The 12,677-nt window shown below is 33.3% G+C and overlaps 1 protein-coding gene and 1 long non-coding RNA gene across 2 annotated transcripts in view; one reads left to right on the top strand and one right to left on the bottom strand.

The window, feature by feature from the left end:
• LOC136830797 (uncharacterized) overlaps window positions 1-12,677 on the top strand; it is a 38,944-nt gene that overhangs the window by 22,048 nt on the left and 4,219 nt on the right. The window lies entirely within an intron of this gene.
• Window positions 1-12,677, bottom strand: part of LOC136830796 (uncharacterized) — a 36,344-nt gene that overhangs the window by 10,527 nt on the left and 13,140 nt on the right. The gene's annotated exons all lie outside the window — the stretch shown is intronic.

Consider the following 12,677-nt stretch of genomic DNA (forward strand, 5'->3'; position numbering starts at 1 on the left):
CTGAAAGTTATCCCAGATTTTATAAGTGCCTAGTTGACTGATACAATAAACTTGAGATTCGATTAGGCTTCAAGTCCAAAATTGTGTGCAGTCTTCTTTATCCCTGTTCAAGTAGAAGTGGCAATCATATCTTCACAAAGAACTAAATAAGCATTTTCCTAATCGCTCTTCGTGCGTAAAAATCACTGATCAAATATATATAAAGATCTGATGTATTGAACTGAGAGTGGGTACCGTGCTTGCAACAGAAAAAACATGTAAAATCTTTGACGGAGTTTGTACTGAATTGAATATCTTCGTATATGTATGATATAAAATGATTTGCATTCATCCTCGAAGGAAAATGAATGAGTTATATGAAAGATAACACGCAGTATTCCAAACTGAGGAATTGTGTTCAGAAATATAATAGCTGAAAATCATATTCGACCGTTGGTATCGTTCCTACCAAAATTCTTGCACGGAAAATAAACTAAAATTCGGCCACTCAAAGGAAGAGATGGAAATATACGATTACGCCCAGTATTCCAACGAGATAAGTGTGTATATATATATATATATATATATATATATATATATATATATATATATATATATATATATATATATATATATATTATAGACACACCCACACTTATACATAACACCATTGCTGAACATGTCATATATTCTGTTTTTGTTAACGTTGTGGGAATTCTCTTTCCCCATTATCAGGCTGAGAAATAAGACGAAAACGAAAATTTCATTTGTTTTGTCTGTGTTTGTGTGTCTGTCACGGGGTAGGGGTGACACAGAGGCCGTGTACAAAATTTTGCCTGGGTCTGTCAAGCGGTTCGGATTTCTATAGAATCCAAACAAATATACAAACATTAACTTTTTTATATATACTAGCTGACCAACCCGGCACTGCCCGGAAAACTTTGAATGACATTCGTTAAACTCTCTCTCTCTCTCTCTCTCTCTCTCTCTCTCTCTCTCTCTCTCTCTCTCTCTCTCTCTCTCTCTCTCTCTCTCTCAACACACCCATTCACTATCATAGAATTCAGAAACCATAGGCCATGTATTCACGATCAAGTTTACCTGTCATTTCTTCTGTCAGTTCATTGAAACTGCCGTTAAAACTTACGTGTAGACAACAGTTTTGGGGCAGAGACAGTCCACTCACGGGAAAGGATAAACTGATGGTATTATTACCTTGATAATTTCCGACCAACTGACAGGTTGGCATCAATTTCATGAAAGTTTGCCGCTCTATTTCGTCTGGGAAGTATCGCAGGCTCTTTGATCAGAATATGAATAAATTATGTATAGACATTATTCATTTCACTGTTAGCCTTTCAACGCCATTTGTAGGCCGTTATTAGTCCAAATCACACAACAAAATCTAAAACAATATTTACGTGTGACACAGACAATTTGGTATATTCCTAGGCCAATAATGTGTCTTTATATGTGCTACTATAATAAAAGTAAACTTCATTGTCCAATTCATAAAAAGCTGAACCAACCCCTTAGTTGTAATTTAAACTCATCCATTAATATTGTATGAGAATGTACATTTTCTTAATAAGAAATATTTAGTCTATACTCTATTGTCAAGTGAATTGCTGCGACAGTTAGCCTTCCACCCCTTTATCATATTAAGAAAAAATAAAGGGGCGAAACACTTTCCTTCCTATACGGCTAATTTCAACTCGTGATACGTATTCTTTATATTGGTTTCAAACTTTCAGGGACGTTTTTAACTTAACAGTATAAATTACAACTCATCTATACAATGACATCACATTCCTTAACGTAGAATTAAGTATAAAGTTACACGGATCATTAAAAAAAAAATTACCGCTAAGCATATCCATACGGCATCTATAAACCTGGTCAACTCATACCTTTGGTAATAGCGTAATCTTGAATCAGACAAAATCTTTCCCTTCTTGGAGGAATGTTAGGGATTCGGTTATTTATTGTTTTGAATAAATGTGTTGATAAAAGATAGAAACGAATATATATAATTTTAATACATAACCATAAACAATAATTTTATTTTCCTAAATGACTGGAATACTATTCCTTACTGTGTATGATTACTTTAGCAAAAGGTACAAAATTGACGTGCTGTGTAAGATGTGAGCACTTGGACGTTCCTCGAAGTGCAGTAGTTGCCATTTCTTAATTCAATCCCTATTTGCACAGTATACATTTACCCTCCATACACGTAAATCTGCAAGTGCCTTTCAGAAGAGATTTCCAAATGTAATGATCTACATTCCTGTAAAGTTTTAATCTAGAATTTTCAGTCATTATCTTCCAGGTAATCAGTACCAAGCAACGTGAAAAGAAACTAATCTTACGTAAGCAGTGAAGTGCTGTGCCAATTCGCAAGATAATTAATTCTAACTGTCAACCGATGGACAAACAAATATATTTCGATTATTCCAGACCTCACTTAAACCGGCTTAATAACGAAATACATCACCATAACGTCACGAAGCAGTCGCTATAGCGAATTCCTAAGGTAAAAACGAAGAAGAAACTAACAAATTAATGAGGATATTCGCATTTGTTGGGCTACTAACAGTGGGAGGAGTTTAATGACGTCACCAACAGAAAAGTTGGCGCTTTCCACCCAAGCTACATTACATTACTGAAGAAAGGTGGACTAAAAACGAAAATTTCATTTGTTTTGTCTGTGTTTGTATGTCTGTCACGGGGTAGGGGGTTTGATTTTGAGTTATAAACCTTCCTGGGGTGACAGAGTCCAGGTGCAAAATTTTGTCCGGGTCTGTCAAGCGGTTTGGATTTCTATAGTGGACAAACAAATATGCAAACATTCACTTACACACACACACACACACACACATATATATATATATATATATATATATATATATATATATATATATATATATATATATATATATATATATATATATATATATATATATATATATATATATACATTACATATACATATATATATACATATACATATATATATATATATATATATATATATATATATATATATATATATATATATATATATATATATATATAATCAGTTGTATTGATATCATAAATATTTTAGTCAGTTATTTTAGGTTGTCGTGCTCAAGTGAAATTTTTTTCTTTTATTGAAATGTATTCCCTCCTTTAAGGAATGTCATACTACTCGTCTTGTCAAAAACCGCAATGCTGTGTTGTGGCATTAAGTAATTACAAAAGCTGGATCTCCCAAGCGAAACTTTTTAAAAGCCTTTGACTTTGGAAATCCACAGAAAAATTTGGGTTACGCAGACTGGCATAGCATACGTGATATACTGTCATATCCGCCTGTTATCTTTCATATCAAGATTATGCTTGTTGGGAATGATAGCGACCGTATCTTTTAGAGAATGAAAATATATAATTGAAAAACAAGGTAAAAAGCTGCGATACGATATCTCTCTTTGTCTGTCTGTCTGTCTCTCATATTATTACATGAAATATATTTCATAGAACAGAGCTCATTGCAATAACCGCTTTGTACTGAGCGCATTGCAATAGCTTCTTTTGCATTCGTTCTAAAGATTTCTTTTATATTTAGGAAAGCAATTAGCATAGCCAAATCTTCACAGTACTTGCTGTGACTTTCCTGAGGATATATATTTGCATAACTTTAGAAAAAATTCTTCAATTCATAAATAACTTCATTCGCCGTGGTATCCTTGTTGGTAACTTATTTATGTTTTCTTCGGTCCACCCCAATTTATAGTTATCGCTGTTACATTACAACATTTTTTTTATTATATTTGGTCGATTGTTTTGTAATTGCAGCGGCTACATTATTGTACTCTTACACGTTCGACTTTGACAGTTTATTCCTTTATTTCACTATGATTTGTAAATTTTATGCTTCCTTTATTTTTCCTTCTGTGTTTGGTATTCGTGTGTACAGACACACATCCTATATATATATACATAATACATACATACATACATACATACAAATAATTTTGAAGCCTCAAATTACACATTAACAATTGAATTCCTTATACCTTTTGAATATACATTACACTCAAAGGGACTTATGGTGAGAGCCATGGCAGCATCCTTTGAATGTACGGTATATTCCAAAGTTACACAGAATTCAGTTATTAATGTCTCAATTTGTTGCTTTAGCATCGATATGATATGATATATATATATATATATATATATATATATATATATATATATATATATATATATATATATATATATATGAGTAAATATAAACTGATGGTTGCATTTGCCATGTATGTATGGATTTTGTATTTGATAGCCTCAGTACTCTCTAAACTTCTTGACCTCCTTGCATCTTTTTCTTGGATACTTATCACTGCAAGCCTCTATCCTAGGTGGAAATAAACAAAGTAGCTGTCACCATCCTTGGCAGGATTCAAACCCACGCGCTGATAGGGTCGGCGAGGACGCGCTAACACGCTTTGCTGCGAAGAAGAACGAGTCAATTCGGTTCACACATATAAATATTACATCAGACGATCTCAGATGTCTCTGACAAGAGTTGACCAGATCCATCCACTCCATCAAGTCGCAAGAGTGATTGACTGGAAGTCGAAAGTCGAGATGTTAGTTTTAGCTGTTAAAAGATTGTGTCTGATGAAACTGACCAGTAATTTCTTTATATATTTTCCAGGACAGTAGTGAATAACTGCTAAAACTGTATGACTGCGTAAATTGGTCTTTTCTAGTAAAAAAGTATCTGAAATCGACAGATATGTCTTGTATGCATTAGCTTAACTATACTTATATTTGTCTCTGTAATGAGGTGTTTTAATGCGCCCTTCCTGAACGTCTCGTGCTAGGGTTCGATCCGGCAATGGGAAGTGATAGCTTCGCAGTTTTTTTTTTCGCAAGGATTGACAAGAAAGTGTGATGAATTTGAAGATCATGGTAGCTGTCATAAAAACACACTCATACATATATAAAGTAATATGCTCATTTATATATTTATATATATATATATATATATATATATATATATATATATATATATATATATATATATATATATATATTAATGTTGTGTGTGTGTGTGTGTGTTTGTTTATGCATGTATGGTTGATTTTTAGTCAGAGTAGATCTGGGGATGAATACACATAGTAACCAAGTTATGGAAAAACATGATTTAAGCACGTCATTGTTAGAGAATGTGGGCTGTACGTTGCCCGACAAGAGACCTTATCAGCGCGAGTGTTTTTACCGTAGTGATTGATATCCGTGATTCTGGTTGAAAGGTGATTTGCCTTGTCAGTGATAATAGATAAGGGAAGCCTTAGGTTGTGTATAAATATGTTCTGGTATATCTTTTGGATTCGATATTATTCTATAATGTTATTTAAAGTTCACATCAGTGTATATATATATATATATATATATATATATATATATATATATATATATATATATATATATATATATATATATATATATATATATATATATATATATATAATTGATTATGTTTTCAGTGGTGATGCTCAGAAAAGAGAAGGCACTAAAGCATCAATGGGAGTTTGGAAGCTTGTTTTCGGTAAGAATTTAGTGTTGAACAACATAAATTTCCTTTTGAATTGAAAATTCATCATAATATATGTTGAAATCCAGATACGTATATGCAAAAATCTCGTTATGTATTTTATTATCGAGATTGTTTAATAACCACCTGTCTTATTGAAATATAATTCAGTGTCTTCAGTCATTAAATTTCCTTTTACTAAAGCTTTTGAATTTATATTGTTTGTAACCTAGCGAAATATGGACAGAGTATCCATAGACTCGAATTTGTGATCAAATTAATTTGTTGCACCGTGAGTGTATATAATAGTATTATAATCACATTTAATTAAAGTCAGCGTAACTCAAAATTAACAAGGCCGTGAGATTCAAAAGACGAACTCTTTAATAAGCAAAATAGTTATCAACATTCCTCGCACAGTTCTTTCGTGAATTCTGGTTTCTGATGAGACTGCCCAGTTCCATTTTTATCTGTTGTCAGAAGAATGCTAGTGTCAAATGCCCATCAGGTAATGACGATATTTTGATTGAAGTTTATTCAGTGATGCTGTCGAAAATCATTACTTTTTCATAGTTGTTCAGACACCAGAGACTTGAATTAATGGAAGTATCGTCTGAAGAATGTTGACAACTAAGTTGCCTATATATTGAGGAGTTCGTCTTTGAATCTCACGGCCCTGTTGATTTTAACTTAGGCCGATTTTATGGAAATTAAATGTGCTTATAATAGCTTCGTGCAAACCTTTTCAACTGGATTTAGCCTGATGTTTAGGCTCTTTCTCAAATTTGAATACTTTTTTTTCTAACTGATCACATCTACCAAACTGATACCTAGGGAATGTAATTTTTATTAGGAATTTTGTTTTATTAGGATTTAAATTTGCTGAATCTGAAGCCATTCTGTAATAAGTTAAGTATAGCTTAGTTTAACCAGACCACTGAGCTGATTAACAGCTCTCCTAGAGAGGGCTGGCCCGAAGGATTAAATTTATTTTACGTAGCTAAGAACCAACTGGTTACCTAGCAACGGGACCTACAGCTTATTGTGGAATCCGAACAACATTATGACAAGGAATGAATTTCTATCATCACCAGAAATAAATCCCTCTAATTCTTCATTGGCCGGTCGGAGAGTCGAACGCTGGGCCAACAGCGTGCTAGCCGAGAGCTCTACCCACCCTTCCAATGAAGAACTGTATTCTGTAATAACCTTATGGGCTATTTGTTAGTGAGATGCTTACATGTAGACTGCTCCACTCTTGGGAGTATGACTATCATCATACGCTTTTTGAGAATCAGAATGAGAATGGCAGTTTATCTATTATCGATTTTTAGGTGGTTTATGATTTTCCTCCGCTTGTGCCTAGTGAGTTGCAAATTATCCATTAGGTCTAGATGCCTCTGTCCATGGCCTCTGCTCGATATTTTACAAATTCCTTTGTTCAGTTACTGTATATATATACATATACATATGTACAGTATATACAGATATATATATATATATAATATATATATATATATATATATATATATATATATATATATATATATATATATAATTATTATATATATATATATATATATATATATATATATATATATATATATATATATATATATATATATATATATATATATATATATATATATATATATATATATATATATATATATATATATATATATATATATATATATATATATATATATATATATATATTATATTATATATATATATTGTATTATATATGTGTGTGTAACATTAACCCGTTTTATCTAACGGGTTGATTCCAGAGCAAAAACTAACATAACAATCGTTGGCTTATTCATACTTCTCATTGCTGAATCATGGATGAGTTATTATGCAGAAAATTTCCTTAGCATGAGCCGCTTCATTCGTGTCTACAGAAGGCTCATCATCTTGATCAGTAGTGCCCCACCCCACCCCCACCCCCACCCCTACACAGACTGGGTCATTCACTTCAGTCACGTATTGGCTTGTGCTTCCTGATAGTGTCACTTCATTTTTAACTTCTTTTATTCCTTGTCCAGCACTTTTTAAGTCCTCCTCCATAATTTCAGGTTTATATATTTTTTCCTACCGAATGCCTTCCATTCTTTCTACATATGATCCATCCTTTTACCTAAGCTGACCTTCTTACAACTTCGGCTGTTTATCTCCACTTTTCTCATTTTTTCAGTTCATTTTGTAACACTCCTAATACGCAGACAACTAATTTCACCAGATTTTAACTTTTTTCCCCATTTGCTTTCAACATCCACACTATGCTTCCTTAATGGAGAGTTGGCTCAACGTCCCTTAGCTTCTGTATACACCCTTCCTTATAGTTTCTTCACATCCCGCTGCTTTCCGTGCTTTGCCTGTTCTCTGATTCCATTCTCAATGGTTTCCATTCTTCTCCCATCCACATTAACTTCTTCTGGTTCCTTTTTATATTTTCGGTTTAATTTAATAAAATATATATGAAATGAATGTAGTTTAATGCGCGATTGCAGCTTTCTTCGTTGCAACAACCTGGTTTTTAATGTAATTATATATATATATATATATATATATATATATATATATTTATATATATATATATATATATATATATATATATATATATATATATATATATATATATATATATATATATATATATATATATATATATATATATATAGGAACATATATAATCAGGAACAGCCAAACAAGCGCTATAGTCAACATTTTTATTCTTACAATACCCGTCCTATTATTTAGCGAAATTCTTTAGAAACCTTTTTAAGTACTATAACGGACACTACTTATTCTCTAAAAAATTCAAATGAATTAGTTAATGACTTAAAGTATTTGAATATACCTGAAAATAATTTTTATGCAGTTTTGATATTGAATCTTTATTTACGAACATACCTCATAATGAAACCATTGACATAGGTGTGAATGAAATGTAGAAGGATGGGAACACTTTCAGAAACTTGCCTAGGAATAAGTTCAATCAAGACACTTTTGGAGGCAACATGTAAAGATACTTAGTACTTCATGTTTAATGATGAGTTGTATTTACAACTAGACGGGGTAGAAATGGGTAGCCCAATTTCATGTATTTTTGCTAATTTGTTTTTAGGTTTTCATGAGAAGAAATGGTTGGAGGATTGCCCATCACATTTTAAACCTTTGCTCTATGAGCGATTTGTAGATGATACTATTTTAATTTTTGAAAATGAAAACCAGGCTAATAGTTTTCTTCAATACCTAAATAGCAAACATGAAAATATAAAATTTACTTTAGATGGGAGGTGAATAATAAGATGCCATTTTTAGATATTTTCATTGACAAATCCGAGAGTTCATTCTCTGTTTACAGGAAACCCACTTTTTCAGGGTTAGGTTTGAGTTTTTTTCAGTCACTGTCCAAACATTTTTAAATTAAATGCAAGTAAAACCTTAATCTACAGGGCTTATAATTTATGCTCCAATTTCACTTTGTTTCATGAAGAGATGGAATTCTTGGTAAAATTTTACGCAAATAATGGTTATCAAACCAATTTGGTCTTTAAACATATTAGACTGTTTTTGGAAAGTGTTTACAGTCCTAAAATGCCAGTTGCTACAGTTCCTAAACTAGTTTTTTATTGCAAATTGCCTTACATTGGTGTATCAGTTAAGCAACTTGAGAGGGAATTGAAACACTGTTTTGATAGATTTTATCCACAGATTACTTTTAAAATCATTTTTCGTAATGATTTTGCAATAAAAAGCTTACTACCTTTCAAAAATAAACTGCTTGATTTATTGCGTTCTGGTATTGTTTACTATTATACATGCCCCAACTGCCAAGTGGGGTATTTGGGTAGTTCCATAAAGGCGCTCAAAACGAGGTACTGCCAGCATGCAGGGATGAGTGACAGGACAGGTAGAGAGAGACTTAGCAGTCAAGCAGCAGTCTTCTTCTTCCATCCGTGAACATTGCAGTAGATGCAATCAGGCAAGACTTAGTATAAGGGATTTTAAAATTGTAGATTCTTGTTCAGTATTGTCTGATTTAAGGATTTTAGAATCTATATATATTCACAAACTTAAGCCACAACTCAGCCAAGATCAGTCTTCCTTTCCGTTATCTATTATCTGCTGATTTTGTATCCGCTCTCGCTTTCCAGTCATCAGGCTAATTTATCTATTGTGTCATTTTTCTTTTCGTCTTTGCTTGTCTTTTTTACTGTTTCTTAGTTCTGTGTTTTATTTGATTTTTTTTTAGTTTGTCTTTAGTTTGTTTTTCTTAGTTTTATTGGCTGTTGTAATTCACTGAATTGTATTAGTTTTAAGTCACTATGTTTTCTTTTCTGAGTAATGTTTTATTTTTTGGTAACGCAGTTTATAAAAAATTATTCTCGAGTGTGACCTTTCTTTGATTTTGTATTTTACTAGTTTTAAGTTTTATGTTTTGGTGTTTTGCCTCTATTTTAGGTCGAAAATGGCTTAGTGTGTTGAAGCCGAAACGTCCCAATAGAATAAAAATGTTGACTATAGCGTTTGTTTGGCTGTTCCTGATGAGGATCAGATTCCCTAGGAATCAATTTCTAGCAATATATATATATATATATATATATATATATATATATATATATATATATATATATATATATATATATATATATATATATATATATATATACATATATATATATGTGTGTATATATATATTGGAAAACTATCCCTGCTCTTATTACGCCGATTTAATATATCAGTAAATTAACAAAGTGGGAAGAATTTGGACGTACGACCCAGAAAAATGTTGTTTGAAAGGGGTGTTGATAAATCTTAAATGAGGCCACTGGTTAAAACCGACCTTAGATTTCACCATCTCTTGGTGATAACGCCTTTATGCCCGTTTTATGGCAGCGTTTAACATTTATGGCCCTGCCATAAATGTTTGGGAAGTACCACTATCGACAGCTGATAAAGCTCGGTAAAGAGTAGCATTTTTTCTTCCTCTCTCGTATAGATATCAGTGACTCAGTATTTCAAAATTACTTGTGGTTTCGAACTAGTATACCGGAATAAAAAAAAAACTTTTCAAAAGTCCAAATGTGGCTGCCCTGCCCTCATCTTATACTGTGCGCTATACTTTCCTTGTGTTGTCCCTCTCGCAAAAACATACAAATGAATCTGTTTTATTCGACCAGTGAATGATCTTAGATCCACATTATTTGAAACGGAAACTCCCTAATTAAGTCTCTTTTGGAAATTAACACAACGCTGAAGGTTATGCTTAAGTTGAAGGTATTCATCTGATAAAAGTAGCATATTCCCATTGAGCTGCTACTTCATGGGAAACCCTCACTCTAAAACCAAGTTAAGAAAGGTACTTAAAAAGAACATGGTATCGTGTGAGTTCATTTTGAAATTGACATTGTACGACAAAGCAGGTTTGGTTTATGTTTCTATAAGGAAAAGTAATATGGGCAGTTTGAGTCAGTAAAAATGCTGTTTCTTAGAAACTGATAAATTTCTTACATGTCTTTCGTAAGTGAACGGAGAACAAACCTAGGTCCCAATTGTTGTATCGGTCATATATATAAAAATGGTCGCGATGTCTTGTACTGAATAAGGCTTCTCATTAAATATAGCAACGTCAAGTGATTTTAATACGATAAGTTATTTAATCAGCTAATCACGAATAATGATGGAGGGTCTTAAGTGTAAGATGCCCCCTTTCAAAGTCAAGGTCATGCAACTTCCAACGAAAACCGTGATGGTTTCCCGACGTTGCTGATAAGTGCTTAGGTGATGTGTGTGTTTGAGACGGTCATCGTGATAAAGCAGTGACGTGGATGATTGCACGGAGCTTGGGATATTTCTTCCTTGAGATAAACATTGAACAAAAGTGCCGGTTTTTTCCGTATTTGCTCATCAGGGGAAAATTTTGTGAAATTATCGACGAATAACTTATTCTAGTGTACACCTGTTGGTTCAGTCAGTTTTAGTTTTCTGTAAAAGCAATCTGTTGAAGTGGCCTTGTTTGTCCGTCCGCACTTTTTTCTGTCCGCCCTCAGATTTTAAAAACTACTGAGGCTAGAGGGCTGCAAATTGGTATGTTGATCATCCACCCTCCAGTCATTAAACATACACCAAATTACAGCCCTCTAGCCTCGGTAGTTTTTTTTATTTAAGGTTAAAATTAGCCATAATCATACGTCTGGTACCTCTGTAGGTACCAACAACACAGGCCACCACCGGGCAGTGGCTGAAAGTTTCAAGGGCCGTGGCTGAAAGTTTCAACAGCATTATACGCTGCACAGAAAACTGAATTTTGTACTTGTTTTATATGTTCTGTTAGATTTTATATGCACTTTTATATTGAAAGTTGTTACATACTGTCATATACAGTAATTATAATTTCTTGTATTGAGTGTATCAGGTTACGGTAACATTCATAGTCTTCAGGGGCAGTAAAAGTCAGGGATTAAATATGGGTTAGGTGCCTCCTGAAAGGGTTATCTGAACCTGTGGGACATTCGTTGAAGGGACGTCTCAGTTGCCATCTTGTTTATCATTTGGCACAACGTGGCTTAGATTTTTGTCACCTTATCACCATATTGATTAGGTGGAGTTAAAGACCGAGATTTCTGCTTAGACCGCTCCCCTGATTTCACGTGTGCTTAGCTTTTAGCTTTCCTCATCATTTTACAGTTTTGACTGGTAAGCTGTTACGTAGCTTTTACGTAGATCGCCCTGAAGTTCAAAATTGAAATGCCACTTTGGTATCAACGTGTGTTTAGACAGATGCGATGCACGCCTTGGAAAGAACGGTTCACCTTAACGACAGGAGATAAGAGTCGCCGATAGTTACCCCTAATGAGCCCTGACACACGAGTAACTGAAGTACCCAAATCTCTCTGACGGTGGCTGTTATCTCGACTCTTGTCAAGTGGCACTGTGGACCAGTTCGATAACCTTTCTTATTCTACGAGGTTTGTAACGGTTATCTGACTGGGAAAAGTTTTGTTGAGAGTTTTGGATAGCCAGGCTCCATTTTAATCTCGTGCCAGGAACGAGGGAATTACAAATTAATGAAAGTACTGCTTTTGCCCCTCAACTTTCGTCACCT

The sequence above is a fragment of the Macrobrachium rosenbergii genome, chromosome 47, assembly GCF_040412425.1.
Source record: "Macrobrachium rosenbergii isolate ZJJX-2024 chromosome 47, ASM4041242v1, whole genome shotgun sequence".
Lineage (NCBI taxonomy): Eukaryota > Metazoa > Arthropoda > Malacostraca > Decapoda > Palaemonidae > Macrobrachium > Macrobrachium rosenbergii.